This window comes from Bufo gargarizans, chromosome 3 (assembly GCF_014858855.1).
Source record: "Bufo gargarizans isolate SCDJY-AF-19 chromosome 3, ASM1485885v1, whole genome shotgun sequence".
In the NCBI taxonomy this organism is placed as follows: Eukaryota; Metazoa; Chordata; class Amphibia; order Anura; family Bufonidae; genus Bufo; species Bufo gargarizans.
Window position 1 is genome coordinate 346402844 of NC_058082.1, and position 16920 is coordinate 346419763.

Sequence of the window (16920 nt, forward strand, 5' to 3'; positions counted from 1 at the left end):
GTGTGCCAGAATTCTGCGACCATTTGTGATGTGAAACTATGGCCCTCACACGACTGTATTTGTGGTCTGCATTCGATGTCCATTTTTTAGGGGTTTGGATACGGACCCATTCATTTCAATGGACACGTGTGTCGTCCGCATGTGTATGCCTGCAGCCCCTCCACAATTTTAGAACATGTCCTAATCTTGTCCGTTTTGCGAAGTATAGACATGTTACCATGAATCTGCCCAAAAATGGCTCAGTTTAGCTCATCTAGGGTTTCTACGTTTTTGTCCAATGCACTTGACATGAGAGCGGGGCTAAGATGGGCCATTTTGCACCAACATTTCTACCCAATTCTGGAATAAAAATCTGTCTCAAAGTAAAGCTAGTTCCACACCTGCAGTACTTATCCGGCAGGCTGTATCGGATAGGTTACCGCAGCCTTAGGCCTCTTGCCCCCGACCCGCCGAGATATACAGTCCGTGAGCGGACCTTATGTCCCGGAGCGGCATTGATTGTGTGCACGGGCGGGCACAGCATCATAGATTACGACGTCTGGCCACCCTATTCCTGCACCACATTTATCATCCAGTCTGAGCCCCTGGGATAAATCTGGTGCAGGTCTAGACAACTTTCACATTAATGTTATTAGTTCTGGCAGGCTGCCGGCAGAGAACAGCCTACTGGAGCTCGCTGAATTGCCGGATCTTACCACAAAGCCCACCAGCCCCATTGACTATAGCCCCGCGGGCTTTGCAGTAACAATATGGGATCTAGAGCTCTGCCAGAACTAAAAATGCTAGTGTAAAACTAGCCTAAGCTTTCACCATCTATAGGATTAGCAAATCTAGGCCATCCTGTATGTTGCATCTTTAAAGTGTACCTAAACTTTGGCGTCCACTTTATTAAAACCTATTCTGAATATTTTTTACGTTTTCTATGTAAAATACACACCTCAAGTTCGTGGTTTGCAATCCGTACGCTCATACACCCCTGTGTACAAAAGTACTGATTGCACTGCGGGCCCCAGTGAGGGATGTACAGACAGCTGCTAAAGCCTGGCATAGATGTGGAGCGGGTACAGGCAGGAGCAGCAATATGCTGTGCAGAGCTCCTGCCTGCTCCTCTCTGCTGAAACCCTTCGATACCACATGATTTTAGCGGAGCTAGCGCAGGTATGAGCATACAGATTGCAAAGCGTGATAGACATCTGAACTTCAGGTGTGTATTTTCAAAAAAAAAAAAAGTTTGCTAGAAAAATTTATTTAAAGACGTTAAGAGTATGTTTTAACAAAGTTTTGGTACTTTTTTACATTCCCATAAAATGGAGACCGTTTTCTTGTCGCAGTTGGTAATTGTGGAATGCACCTAATTAACATGGCTAAGGCTACTTTCACACTAGCGTTCGTCGGTCCGCTCGTGAGCTCCGTTTGAAGGGGCTCACGAGCGGACCCGAACGCAGCCGTCCAGCCCTGATGCAGTCTGAATGGAGCGGATCCGCTCAGACTGCATCAGTCTGGCGGCGTTCAGCCTCCGCTCCGCTCGCCTCCGCACGGACAGGCGGACAGCTGAACGCTGCTTGCAGCGTTCGGGTGTCAGCCTGGCCGTGCGGAGGCGTGCGGATCCGTGCGGATCCGTCCAGACTTACAATGTAAGTCAATGGGGACGGATCCGTTTGAAGATGCCACAATATGGCTCAATCTTCAGGCGGATCCGTCCCCCATTGACTTTACATTGAAAGTCTGGACGGATCCGTACGAGGCTATTTTCACACTTAGCTGTTATATGCTAAAAATAATGCAGACGGATCCGATCGAACGCTAGTGTGAAAGTAGCCTAATCCAGGGGCTTAACTACCATAACTATGGGGCCCAGTCTTAGTTTGGATTATCTCTACCCTCTAAAGCAGGGAAGCTCAACCTGCGGCCCTCCAGCTGTTGTAAAACTACAACTCCCACCATGCCCTGTTGTAGGCTGATAGCTGTAGGCTGTCTGGGCATGCTGGTAGTTTTGCAACAGCTGGAGGGCCAAAGGTTGAGCATGCCTGCTCTAAAGGAACAACTTTTAGCAAATGAAGCAGTGAAAAAATGTCCCAAGGGTCATTGAAAAGGCTTTAGGCGGAAACCCTTCTGTCCTGTGTGTGTGTGTGGGGGGGGGGGGGCTGGTTTGATCCTTGCTATGGAGCCCTTACTTCTCTTTGTACGCCACTGGGCTAATCATGCCCATTTTTACACCACATTTTTCAAAAGTGTCGAGAACAGCAATATATACCAAAAGCAGCATTTTTTTGTGCAGCAGTGGCTTATGAAAAAATTTGAAGCTTTTTTCCCGCCAAAAGGGAATAATAAATTCCTTCCAACCGAAGGTTAGTAAATCTGCCCATTGTGCAAAAAAAGTGGAAAGCTTCCTTGCTACTTAACAGGTTCGGCACTAGAGGGCAGTATATGTGTGAAGATGGCCTGGATTCATTCCATTTGAAATATTTCATTAGTATGTCGTTTCTGAAACTGGGAGCCCAGAATTGTAACAAGAACATATAAGTAAAGGGGAAAAAAACTGCTAGTTGTTTTAATCACGTAAAGCACCAGCAGTGTATGAAATGGTGTGCATGCCATTGTACATCACTGCAAGGCATCTCTTGACCAAATATTGTTCCTGACATTTCTGACTTTTTTAAAGAGGTTTTCTGTGGGCAATTTTTTAGGGGAATGGGTTAAAGGTAAAAAAATAATCATTACTTTCCTCTACAGATATGGCAAGTGATGGGTTAAATGGGCCTTTCCTGGCATTTCTGGCACGTCAAGCCAGAACCAAGACGTGAAGAGTAGGAGGGACTGGAGCAGCATCAGAAAGGGCAGTGGTGGGTATTGGATTTTTTTTTTTTTTTTAACCACTTTCGGTCATGTAAGAAAACTTCCCCTCTCCCCCCCAACCCAACTTTATCTCAGAAATAACATTTCTTAGTTTTGTTAAAATATGCAGTTGAAATAAATCAATTCATTGACCAAGCTTGTATCTTTTGTTTTGTTTACATTCTTAGTTTGTGCTATTGTTTTGTATGTATTTTATAGCATGGGTCTGATGTATCTAATTTATTATACCATTCAGTGTATATAAAAGGTCTAATGGTTTCTGATATTTCCATCTCATTAAAAAAGGCCAACATGTATGGTTTCCATTTCCCAAAGAACTTTGCTGTTAATTTAGATCGTTGTTTCTCTGTCTCTAAACGGTCCATTTTCAAACACTTGATTGTTTGCTGGACAACATTCATAATCGTAGGCAGGTTCGCCTGGAGCCAGCAAGTTAGGAGGCATCTTTTAGCAGCCAAGATCATGACATGAAATGCTTCCAGAATTTTAACGGCATCAGTGGATCTACCCACATGAAATAATAAGATTTCTGGATCCATTGGAATTGTCAATTGGCTGCGTGTGCCTCGGTTATTAGAGATTGCCAGAAGGTTTGTACGTTCGGACAGGACCAAAGGCCATGGGTTATATCGGTGTTTGGCATTTTGCATTTAGGGCAATGCGTGATTCTATCTCCCTTACAGGGGGTTCAAACCTGAGCGTTCTGCAACGAGCGCTCTGTATGTGCGATTGTACGGGCGTTTACAATCGCGCATACAGAGACAGGCGTGCACACATTGTCGCGCGTTCCCGAATATCTATGTGCGGGAACGCGTGACAAACACCCCAAAAAAAGCTCAAGAACTTGTTTGAGCGTCGGGCATTTTACAGCGCGATCCTACGCGCTGTAAAACGCCCAGGTGAGAACCATTCCCATAGGGAATCATTGGTTTCTCCGTGTTGAGCGTTTTACAGCGCGTTCCTACGCTCAGGTCTGAACTTAGGGTTAATGTCTACCTGATCTGGAAGATCTAAGTCAGGGAAGTCCCTAAGCCATTTTTTGAATAATGAAACATCTCCTTTTTTGGCATCGATATCCCTCATGACCGTATATATAGACACCAAGTTATGTTTAACATTTGCAGATCTTGAAAAATTGTCGAAAGGGCCCGATGAAAATACCCTGGATAGGTCCAGTACTCTGTTACGGAGAAAAGCCCTAATCTGGTGATCGAAATCTGGTATACTTGTAATTCCTGAAATATATACAATCTGTTTTCTGTTGAGTTCCACATATGGCTAACCTCCGTTATGCCCTGGCCAGTGGAGAAATTGCTTGTTTAGTGAAGGTGCCTGAAACTCTGGGTAGCTCCATAGTGTCATTTTGGGGGATATTATGACAGGAAGATCAAACTTCCTAAACGCCTTGGACGTAGCTATCGTATCTCGAAGTAGTACACTGTGTTTAATTGTATGAGGTAGGGACAAATATTTAGTGTGCAGAACAGCATTTAAGCTCCATGGTCTAGCTAATTCCTCTTCAATTGATGTCATTGAATAATCTAAAGACCCATTTATCCAATCTAGGCAATGTCTTACCAGACTTGCCACATTATATTGTCTGATATCTGGTAAACCGATACCACCGTCATTTTTATGTCTGGTTAATGTATGTAGTGCTATTCTACATCTTTTGGATTGCCATATAAAAGAGCGGAATGCCCCCGTGAGTGCTTTTACATCCTTATGTTTCAGTAATATAGGGAGGGTTTGCATGGGATATAGTAATTTGCCAAAACTCATCATTTTCACTAAGTGGCATCTGCCCAGGAATGAGACACGTAAGTTTGCCCAAGATTTGAGTTCAGATATTATTTTTGTAAATAATGAGGGATAATTTAAGTATATAGTGATTCTGGTGTTTTCCCTTTTTTTTATCCCTAAATATTTGATATACTTTGGAGCTATGATGACTTGTGTGTCTTGAAGCTGTCGTTTGTGCAGGGATTATCGAGGTGACAGATCTAGTATCTCACATTTTGTCGTCTTGACTTTAAAGCCTGATATTTCCCCAAACTGGGAGAGAAGTTTAAAAACCACTTGTAAATCGTCTTGCCTCATCTGCAAATAAGGCATGCTTCCTACGTGGATACCTGTAATCTTATTTGATCGATGAATCGCCCTTGAGAGAGGTTCTAGCGCTATGTTAAATAATAAAGGTGAGAGGGGGCAGCCTTGTCTGGTGCCTTTTTGCAAACTGAAAGGTCGGGAAACGAAACCTGGGATGGAAACTCTTGCCAGTGGAGAGCTATAAAGGGAGTTGATATATGTTCTAATTCCACCCACCTACAATTTCTGCATTCGAAAAAAATCTGACTCAGGCAGGTGCGTTTTCTGGAGCAAGGCAATGTCTGCTTTCAAGCGTTTGAGGTGCTTCAGCACCATCAATCTTATATGTGGGGACTATGAAATAATCCTTGTCACGGCACCATGTTGTGACACGTAGTAACTGACCTACAAGCTTTTCCACACTTTTGAACATATGATAACTCTGAGATTTATATAACTCCCCCTTATAACATTTCAACAGGGTACATTGAACTAAAAATCCAATTACCATCATAAACATTTGTCAAGAAATATATGATTCGGACCTCATGTCTTCCCGACATGGACTTCTTTCCTTCCCCAAGAACACACATATATCTATAGAGCTATCCCGCTCTATTTGATGCTTTTATAAACTGGCAAAAAGACAGTTTAAACTTGTATTTTTGAGCTATTTGTTACTTAGACTCCCCCCCCCTCTTTTTTTTTTTTTTTCCTTCTTTCCTATTTCTTCATATAATCCCCCAGATTCTTCTCTTTGACCTTTGACCTCCATGTTAATACCTTTCGCACCAGGCAATATTATAAACCCCCTTATACTACACCAGACTCGGCGAGTTGAAAGTTCAAGTGTTTGCTTGAGATGTGGGGTTTTTCTTCTGTTCTGTCTGATCCTGGCGTTCTCCACCACTAGCCTGTTTTTCCCCTTCCTTGATGGTATCTACGTCTCTTATGGTCTGTATCCATATGGCTTGAGCAGTGAATTATGCCATCTTGTAGAGCTTGCTTTGCCCTTTGTGGATCATGGTATATAGTAGTTGAGCCAGCTGCGTCAAAAATTTTCTGAATTGCAGGATATAGCAATGCGAATTTGGTTTGTGAGCGGTACAACTCTGAGCAGATAGATGAAAATTCTTGTCACCTCTTCAGAGAAATCTTCAAATTAAAGCATCCTGTATCCCCTTATCTCCAGTGGGGACTTGCGCTGTTTGTAGGCCCTAAGTATGAAAGTTTTCTCAGAGAAGTCCAGGTATCTCATGACTTGTCTGATGAAGTGCATGATGGAGTGCAGGTTCAGCTACATCGCGTTGTGGGGTCATTTGTGGCGGGCCTATTCTATGGGCTCTTTCTCACTTTGGATACGGCAGGTATGTTTAATGCCGCTGGTAACTCTGGTAACTCTTTTTGACATATGGTCAGGAGATCTTGCATAGGTATGGATTTAGAAACTCCCACCAGGCGCAAGTTGTTGCGCCTGGAACGATTCTCAAAATCATAATTTTTTTTCCCCAGTCTCTTGTTGTCCTGGAGTAGCTTGGCATGTGTAGCCTGGAGTTGTAAATAGCTATCTTCTAGGAAACGTATTCTTCCTTCTGACGTGGTTATTCTTCGGCCGTGCTCTGTGAGCTCCCGTTGAAGCTGTGCCAACGATTCTGATACTGTAGATGACAGTGACTCTTGTAAGTCCGGTAGTATTCTGGCTGCCACTTCCAATGCCAGTCTTTTGTAATCCACTGTGATCTCTGAGTTCGGATCATCGCCATTCATCGACCTGTCCTCTGGCGATGAAGGAAGAGACTCGACTGGCGGGATCCGCCATGTTGTGTGTGTCTCAGCAGTAGCCTTTGTCGTCTTTTGCTGTCCTTTCTGTCTCGTTTTACTTCCCATACTGACCAAAAACCGGTCCATAAAGTACGGGGTTGGAAGTGGTCGTTGGTGTGCCCAGTCCCTGCAATCTAACAAGGCCGGTATGTAGGGGAGCAATTGATTATTAGAGCTAGGTATCGTGGAGCTCTACATCGTGTGTCTATTCATGTCAGAACCGTAAGTCAGCCCATATTTTTAAACGGTGTCAACCAACAGATTTGACTTTGAGCTAATCCTAAGGGTGTTGTCCTAGCAGTCCCCTGGTTTTCATCCTTTAACCCCTGTACAGGGATATGGACTTCACTGCAGTTGCAATATGGTAATGAGTCTGAGGTTAGGGCAGGCTGGGAAGGGTCAATACTGAGGTCAGGCAGTGGAAGGTCAGAATGTAGTAAATAAGCAAAGGTCGGTATACGGGCAGACTAATGAGTACAGCACACCTTCGTAGGGAACTAGTAAGCTAGACAATCTATTGCTCAGGCATCCTCCCACAGGGGAAGGTGCCTGAAATACCCCAAAGGTATTAGGGTGCGCATGCTGGCCCTTTAAGAGCTGGAAGGAGCGCACACGCTCCCTACAGGCAAGGGAAGGGAGGCCTTGCCGGAAAGCAGGTCACAGCCTGCGTGAAGGGACACAGCAGGCCTGGCGGCCAGACCGGCCAGGAAGAAGGGAACAGTGAAAGGCGAGTCTGCGACTGCATCGCCCGGTCATGGAGCACCTAGGCAGTTGAGCAGAACACCTATTTTAGCCTATATTCTTAAAGAGGACCTTTAACCTCTGCTGACTACTTGCATTCCCTAACTACTTGAATTTCCCATGCACCCATGTAATTATTTTGGAACATCTATTCTAATGACTGTATGACGTGCATTCCTTTATTATTCCTGCTAGAAGTTATGAAGGAATTATTCACAGTTTTCAGTGAAGTTCCAGAAGGGTGTTACCAGTTGGTGATGTGTCCCTGCGCAATCTGACACTATCCAATTAGTGCTGCCAGTGCCAGACTGTGCAGGACACATCACCAACTGGTAAGACCCAGTTGGACCTTCAATGCAGACTGCTATCAATTGATTCATAACTTCTAGCAGAAATAATAAAGGAATAGCACATCATGGAGTTATAAGAATAGATGTCCCAGAAGTGTTATTACAAGGGACATGCATGTAGTTGCTAAAACAAACAGAAAAGGTTACAGGTCCTTTTTAACCACTTCACATCCGTCCATAAGATATAAAGGTCCTATGGGTGGATGTTTATCTCTGAATGGACGTTCTGGAATATCCATTCAGAGATGGCAGCTGCACGCTAATCGTGCAGCTGCCGAGCGGGGGGCCCACTGTCAGTGACAGCAGGGCAACCCAGAGAGAAGGCACGGACAGTTCCCAGTTGTCCTTATTGAGCGCTGTGTATACAGATCAGGAAGCGCTATGTGCTTCCTGTCCCGGCCTGGTGTTCATGTGACCGCCAGGGCTAGGAGAGTGCAGGAGCTGTTGGGTCTTCTACAGACCTCGATCAGTCCTGCACTGAGACTGTACAGCGCAGTATTATGCTGTACCGCCTCTCTGGGGGTTGTTTTTCCCAGGTAACTGGGGGTACTATGTCAGCCCCAGTTACAGGAGAAATCAATGGTGAAAAAAAACAAGGTAAATGTCCCCCAGAGGTCTTGTATGACCATATAGGGGGACGCAAAGTGTAAAATAAAAAATAAAAAAAATAGACATATTTGGTATTGCCCCGTCCGTAACGGCCGGCTCTATAAATATATCACATGATCAACACCGTCCGATAAACACCATAAAAATAAAAACTGTGTAAAAAAAAAAGCCATTTTTGTCACCTTACATCACAAAAAGTGCAACTTCAAGTGATCAAAAAAGCGTATGTCCCACAAAATGGTACCAAAAAAAACGTCACCTCATCCCGCGAAAAAAATGAGCCCCTACATAAGAAAATCACAAAAAAATATATATAGCTCTTAGAACATTGAGACTTTTTTTGTTTCAAAAATGCTATTATTGTGTTAAAGTGAAATAAATAAATAAAAAGTATACATAATAGGTATCGCCGCATCCGTAACAACCATCTCTCTAAAAATATCACATGACCTAACCCCTCAGATGAACACCATAAAAAAAAACTGGGTGTCACCAGTCCCAGCAAATCTCTGATTGTCACTCATAGAGGCTGTGTTCCCCTTTAACTGGGGCTGCTGTGGAAATATCTGCGTGTCCTATTTGAATTGCACAACATATTTTTAAGTGCTGTGAATCGCCTTATCCTGGTCATTGCCCAATATAGTATTGAATTTCTCCTGGCTAAATATTATCTACACCATAGAAGCCATGTCCTCCACTAATCATTGTACAGCTTAGCATATCAGTTTCATATCGGGAGATTTTCTTGACGGTTAATAGACATAACAAAACAGTGTCAACACTGGTAGAATAATAAGAGACAAGAAAATATTTAGTAAGATTTGGGCGAAAGGCCTGCAGTGTGTTATAATGAAAGGAGATACTCTGCGACACCTGCAACTGCTGGTTTTCTTCCATAACCTGAAAGAAGGGTTATGTAAGGTTTAGTGCACGGCTTCTCAGACTTTTTCTACAGGGCCTCACTATTTAGAACATGGCGATGCCTGGGTTGGTCATGTTCCATGCCAATATTTTTTTTAAATGACATCAATTTATTTGGAGATCATGTCCTAAACATTAAAACAAGCACAAAAGAAGTTTAGTGTGCGGTACTACTGATTGATATACTTTCCTGTATCACTGTGCATACAGTGAAGGCTGACCACCCCCTGACCCCTAAGACCAGAATAAGCAGAGATTTAAATAAATGGATTGCATTTTATATTGGAAATTTTCAATCAAAACTGTGTATCAACTTGCTCAGTTTCTCCTGCTCTACTTTCATGGAGACAGATTTGTCGTTTAAATAAGCTTTTCTGTCAAACCTACCTCACCAACAACTGGGAGAAGTGGATTCAGTGGTTAAGTGAAATTGACGATCTGCTGTCCCTGGTCTTTCATCTACTTCCCTGCTCCTGTGTTCGAGTGGCTTGGAGCCGCCAGTCTCCTCGTTCCCGGTGTAACAGCGGCTGCTGTGCGCCGCTGTTCCCCTGCTTACCACCGCGGTCCCAGGCGCCGTGCTCAGTGGTGATCTGTGGCCAGAGCTTCCCATTCACCGCTGCAGCTCTGGGCTCTGTTTGTGTAGATGCTGTGGTTCTGAGGATCCGCTCCACAATTTAATCTCAGCCCTGGCCACAGCATGCTTGCTGCTGTTTTTTTGCAACACTCCCTTAAGGGCCGGCGCGCGTCTCTTCCTGGGTTTTATGGGTTAGGTTGTGTGACCTCGCTGACCAATCCTAGCCCTCATGCGCATACATAAGTGGCTCAGCCTCCTTCCCAGATGCCTCAGTGTCAAGGTCCTTGTGCTCTGCTTAGGTTCCTGATAACCACTTGTGTTCCCGACTTGTACCTGTGTTCCTGGATTCTGTTACGCGTCTGATCCCTGCCAGCTTGCATTGGCTCTCCTGTTGCCGAACCGGATTGCCTGACCTGTACCTGTGCCGCCTGCCCTGAGCTTTTGCCTGTCTGACTACTCCTCTACATCATCCTTCGGTCTTGCACTGTTGCTTCTGGTAACAAATCCGCCTGCCTGACTACACCTGAACTTTTGGTACCTTTCTCAGGTACCTCCTGGTCCGCCTGGACCAGCTGCCTTGTGTACCTATTCTCCTCAAGAGGTAGCAACCTGGTGTTTCCCTCGGGAAAGTCTATCGCCACCATCTGGGGTATTGTGAAGAATCAAGGGGTTCACTTAGACAACGCCCAGAGAGAAGGTAGGACATGTGGCACATTGGTATCACACCCACTGGTTCGTGACAGTACACTGAGGCCATGGACGCCGCAGGTCACCCCAAGCCTGTCGTTCAGGAATTGTTACGTGAAGTGAGGTGCCAGAGCAGACGTCAGGATGTCATGATGCAGTTGATGCAAAATGTTGCTGCTCGTCTGGATGTTATCTCTTCTCCAGCTACTGCAGGGTTGCCAGTCACTGCTACTCCTGCTATTCCCACAACGGTGAATCTGGATTTTATTGCCGCTGGTGTGCAACTCCCTCTGTCATCACGCTATGGTGGAGATCCAAAAACCTGTCGTGGATTCCTGAACCAGTGCCTGATCCACTTTGAGTTGCATGGGCAGAAGTTTTCCTCTGAGTGGTCCAAAGCTGTCTTCATTGTGTCCATGCTGTCTGATGAGGCCCTTGCTTGGGCAAATCCTATTTGGGAACAAGGAGGTCCAGAGACCACTAATCTGCAGACTTTCCTGGCTACCTTCCAGCTGGTCTTTGAAAAACCTGGCCGCACATCCTCCGCTGCATCAGCTCTGCTGCGTCTACTACAGGGTTCCTCGTCTGTGGATCAGTACGCCATCCAGTTTTGTAACCTGGCTGCTGCACTTGCATGGAACAATGAGGCTCAACTGGCGGTGTTCTGGGAGGGCCTTTCTGACCGGATTAAGGATGAATTAGCTGGTCGCGACCGTCCATCTACTCTGAATGACCTGATCTGCTTGGCCACAAGGATAGATATGCTTTCAGAGAACGTTCTAAGGAGGTCACATTCACCAGAAGACCACCTCATTTGGCTCCATCCTTCCAGAGGCCAGTTCTTCCTCTTGTGTCCACCCCATCTGAAGAGCCCATGCAAATAGAGCGCCTTCGATTGCCTGACCAGGAATGTATTGTGGAGGCAAGGCCCACTTCGTGCGTAATTGTCCACAGAAGACAGGAAACGCCAACGTCTAGGACCAGTTGGAGAGGTGGTTCTAGACAAGGAGAAGTCCTCTCCGAAACTTTCAGTTCCGGTGACTTTCTCTCACAAGGGAGTCACACTGTCTGTGCCTGCATTCTTGGACTCTGGGTCAGCAGATAACTTCATTCAGCAAGCTCTGGTCCATTAGTACCGGCTTCCTACCATCGGTCTAGAAAGGCCTGTCAGTGGCTTCTGTAAATGGACTGCCACTCCCTGAACCTGTGCTCTCATTTACTATGCCCCTTAAGTTGCAAATAGGGGTTCTGCATTCTGAGATTATCTCCTTCTATGTGCTGCCAGCCTCCGTGAATCCGGTTATCCTTGGTCTTCCCTCCCTGCATCTGCACACTCCAGTTCTGGACTGGCACTCCGGTCAGATTCTGCGTTGGGGACCATTCTGCCAGTCTACCTGCTTATCAGAGGTCCGACCTCCTTCCTCACCCACTGTACCTGAAGATCTACCTAGACTTCCGCAGCAGTATGCCAGTTTTGCGGATTCTTAAGTAAAAAAAAAAGGCCAAGACCCTGCCTCCGCTTCGTCCGTATGACTGTCCGATTGACCTTCTGTCTGGTGTCACTCCTCCACGTGGTCGAGTCTATCCACTCTCACTTCCTGAGACCCAAGCGAGGTCTGATTATGTCAAGGAGAATCTCCAGAGAGGGTTTATCCGGAAGTCTACTTCACCAGCCAGTGCTGGGTTCTTTGTGCAGAAGAAAGATGGTTTCTTAAGGCTCTGTATCGACTATCGGGGTCTGAATAAGGTAACAGTCAAGAATCGATACCCTGTTCCGGTAATCTCAACACTCTTTGATAGGATCCGGAGAGCTAAGGTCTTCACAAAATTCGACCTGCGTGGCGCATACAACCTTATCCTCATTCGAGAGGGCGATAAGTGGAAGACTGCTTTCAACACTCGAGATGGACACTACGAGTATCTCGTCATGCCCTTCGGTCTGTGCAATGCTCCCATGGTATTCCAGGAGTTGATAAACTATATCTTTCGGACTTGCTCAATGTCTGCATGATAGTGTACCTGGACGACATACTAATCTATTCTCCAGATTTGTCCACTCACCGGAATCATGTACGATTAGTTTTACAGCGGTTGAGAGAAAATCGACTTTATCCCAAACTAGAGAAAGGCATCTTTGAAAAATCTACCGTACCTCGGATACATAATCTCGGATGCCGGGATGCACATGGATCCTGAGAAATTTAATGCAGTGATGGGCTGGCCCTGCCCACAGGGTCTTCGTGCTATACAGAGCTTCCTTGGATTTGCTAATTTCTATCGCCAGTTCATCCCGAATTTTTCATCTCTTACATCTCCAATCTCCGCTCATACCAGGAAAGGGGTGAATGCCAGAGACTGGACTCCTGAAGCGGAGGCCGCCTTCATCCAATTAAAAAGATCTTTTGCTTATGCACCTATTCTGCATCATCACAATGTCTCCCGCCAATTCTATTTAGAAGTGGACGGCTCCTCCATAGGAGCTGAAGCTGTTTTACTACAAAAAGATTCCAAGGGTAAGATGTTTACATTTGGATTTTCCTCCAAGCTCTTCTCCCCTGCTGAGAGGAATTACTGTATAGGAGACAGGGAGCTTCTGGCTATAAAACTTGCCTTGGAGGAGTGGCGTTATCTATTGGAGGGGGCCCAGCATCAAGTAATAATCTTCACCGACCACAAGAACCTTACATATCTGCAGACAGCCCAGCGTCTGAACCCTCTCCAAGCCAGATGGGCACTATTATTCTCCCGCATTGATTTCAAGCTGCACTTTCAGCCAGCCGAAAAGAACATCAAGGTGGATGCTCTGTCTCGGTCATTTGACTTCTCCGACCAGCAGGAGGAGCCCCAGTACATTGTAGATCCTGCTCGCTTGATCACAGTGGCTCCTGTCCTGTTAAAAGACATTCCTCCTGGGAAAACATTCGTGCCATCTGCCAAGAGAAAATGTATTCTAGCTTGGGGGCACAACTCCAAACTGGCTGGTGACCCAGGGATCCGTAAGACCACAGAACTTTTGTCTCACCACTACAAGTGGCTCACACTGTCTAAGGATGTAAGTGATTATGTGTCTGCATGCACTCTCTGCGCTTATAATAAAGTCTCCAGGCCAAACCACTCGGGCTGTTGTTACCTATTCCTGTTTCTGATGCCCGTGGCAACACATTGCCATGGACTTTTTTACAGATCTGCCCTCTTCTGCCAGATGTACAGCTATTTGGGTGGTCGTGGACGATTGTCCAAGATGGCGCACTTAGTTCCTTTGGCTGGACTGCCCTCGGCTGCTGAACTTGCTAAACTGTTCGTGAGACACATATTCAGCTTGCATGGTTTACCTTGGCATATTGTTTCCGATTGAGGAGTCCAGTTTACCTCTAAGCTCTGGAGAGCTCTTTGCCGGCTGCTCGAAATTGAGCTGGACTTCTCTTCCGGTTATCATTCCCAGACCACCGGGCAAGTGGAGCGGGTCAATCAAATGTTGGAGAACTATCTCCGGAGAACATTTTGTTTCAGCCCAACACAACAACTGGGTACAATTGCTACCTTGGGCTGAGTTCTCCTATAATAACCACACTAGTGAGTCTACTGGATCCTCTCCATTCTTTGCCGTTTTTGGTCAACACCCTCATCCTCCTCCCCCTGTTCCTACATCTTCTGGGGTACCAGCTGCAGATTCGTCTTTTAGAGATTTTTTTGAAGATTTCGCGTGACACCAAGGTCTGCATCAACAAAGCGGTGACCCGCGTGAGGTGACCCTCAGTTTTTGTCTGGAGATAATGTATGGCTCTCCTCCAAAAACATCCGCTTAAGGGTTCCCAGTCAACATCCGCTTAAGGGCTCCTAGGATCAACAAAGTGACATATAAGTTACGTCTGCCTCTCTCTCTGCGTATTTCCAATGCCTTCCACGTGTCCTTAATGAAACCAGGAGTCCTTAATCGCTTTTCGCCGACTCCTTCTACTCCAACTCCGGTATCTGAAGATTCTGACGAGACATTTGAGGTCAAAGACATCCTGGACATCAAGAAGCGTGGCAAGAAGATCTACTATCTGGTGGACTGGAAGGGCTTTGGTCCCGAGGAGAAGTCTTGGGAGCCTGAGAAGAACATTCATGCTCCGGACCTGATAAATAAGTTTCTGTCTCGTTGTGGACTCAAGAAGAGGGGGCATAAGGGGAGGGGTACTGTAACAGCGGCTGCTGTGCGCCGCTGTTCCCCTGCTGACCACCACAGTCCCGGGCGCTGTGCTCTGGGCTCTGTTTGTGTAGATGCTATGGTTCTGAGTATCCGCTCCACAGTTTCATCTCAGCCCTGGCCACAGCATGCTTGCTGCTGGTTTTTTGCAGCACTTCCTTAAGGGCCGGCGAGCGTCACTTCCTGGGTTTTTTGGGTTAGGTTGTGTGACCTCACAGACTAATCCTAGCCCTCATGCGCATATATAAGTGGGTCAGCCCCCTTCCCAGATGCCTCAGTGTCAAGGTCCTTGGGTTCCTGATAACTATTTGTGTTCCCGACTCGTCCCTGTGTTCCTGGATTCTGTTACTTGTCTGATCCCTGCCAGCTTGCTTTGACTCTCCTGTTGCCAAACTGGATTGCCTGACCTGTACCTGTGCTGCCTGCCCTGACCTTTTGCCTGTCTGACTACGCCTCTGCTTCATCCTTAGGTCCTGCACTGTTGCTCCTGGTAACGACTCCGTCTGCCTAACTACACCTGTACTTCTGGTACCTTTCTCAGGTACCTCCTGGTCCACCTGGACCAGCGGCCTCATGTACCTGCCCTCCTCAGGAGGTAGCGACCTGGTGTTCCCCTCGGGAAAGTCTATCCCCACCATCAAGGGTATTGTGAAGAATCGAAGGGTTCACTTAGACAATGCCCTTAGAGGAGTTAAGACACGTGGCACAGTGGGTTCACACCCGCTGGTTCGTGACACCTGGTGGGCTCGGCAACCAGAGTAGATTGCAGTTCTCTTAATGTAAGTTGCAGCTTGCTTACTTTCAGAGCTGTCCCTTGCACTCTTTTTGGCTCTTAAAGGGACCACACGCTCGCACCCTAAAATTTCCCCTGGTCACTCAGAGGTATTTAAGGTACCTTCCCCTGTGGGAAGGTGTCTGAGGAATAGTTACCAGTTTGCTAGTTCCGGCAATGGTGTGCTGGTTATGTTAACCTGCCCGTGTAGTCAGCACCCAGCACACCTGGGCAAGTGCCGGGGCCCACTCCTCCTAGGGTGGCCCACTGTACCCGCTCACTCCTGCAGCTGTGTCCTGGTCTTCATTAAACTGCCTGTTCTGAATTCTAGGGCAGCTTACCCCAGCCATGCAGACAATTTTCACCGTGTGCACTGCTGGGGTGGGCGTCCCCAGGACTCCACTGGGTAGATGGAGTTTCCTACTGGGCTAAAGGACCTTCCTGATGTCATACGCCCATGTGACCAGTGGGGGAGTAGCAGAGAGCTGTGTTCCTGTACAGACAAGAGCCTGGCTGGAGTGTGGTGAGGCCTAGTTGTATATTTCTGTTCCTGTGTGTGTGTGTGTCTGTCTGTCCCTGTGTGTGTGTGTGTGTGTGTGTGTCTGTGTGTGTGTGCCCCTGCATGTGTCTAAGGCATTGCTTAGACTCCATACCACAGTCTAGCCAGTGCCTAATGGGTTACAGTTTAGACCACCTTATGGTACATGTTAATAATTCCCTTTTAAACCCCAGTCCATGTCCCCTCAGTACTGGGAATCAGTGGGAGTCATATTAGAAGGTAACAAAAGGTTGGAGCAAAACTAAAGGAGGAATTCCCTTTTAATGTTCCCTAAAGATGGCCACACACATTAGATAGAAGTTGGTTGACGATCTCGCCATTCCACAGATGCCTGTCCATATGTATGTGTCTGTCCCTGTGTGTGTGTCGGTCCCTGTGTGTGTGTGTGTGTGTCGGTCCCTGTGTGTGTGTGTGTGTGTGTGTCTGTCCCTGTGTGTTCCTATGTGTATATCTGTCCCTGTGTGTATGTGTGTCCGTTTGTGTCTGTCCCTGTGTCTGTGTGTGTGTGTCTGTCTCTGTGTTTGTGTCTGTCCCTGTGTGTGTGTCTGTCCCTGTGTGTGTGTCTGTCCCTGTGTGTGTGTCTGTCCCTGTGTGTGTGTCTGTCCCTGTGTGTGTGCCCACCCCTGCGTGTGTGTCTGTCCCTGTGTCTGTGTCCCTGTGTGTGTCCGTCACCGTGTGTGTATCTGTCCCTATGTGTATTTGGCCGACCCCTGTGTGTGTGCATCTGTCCATGTGTGTATTTGACCGTCCCAG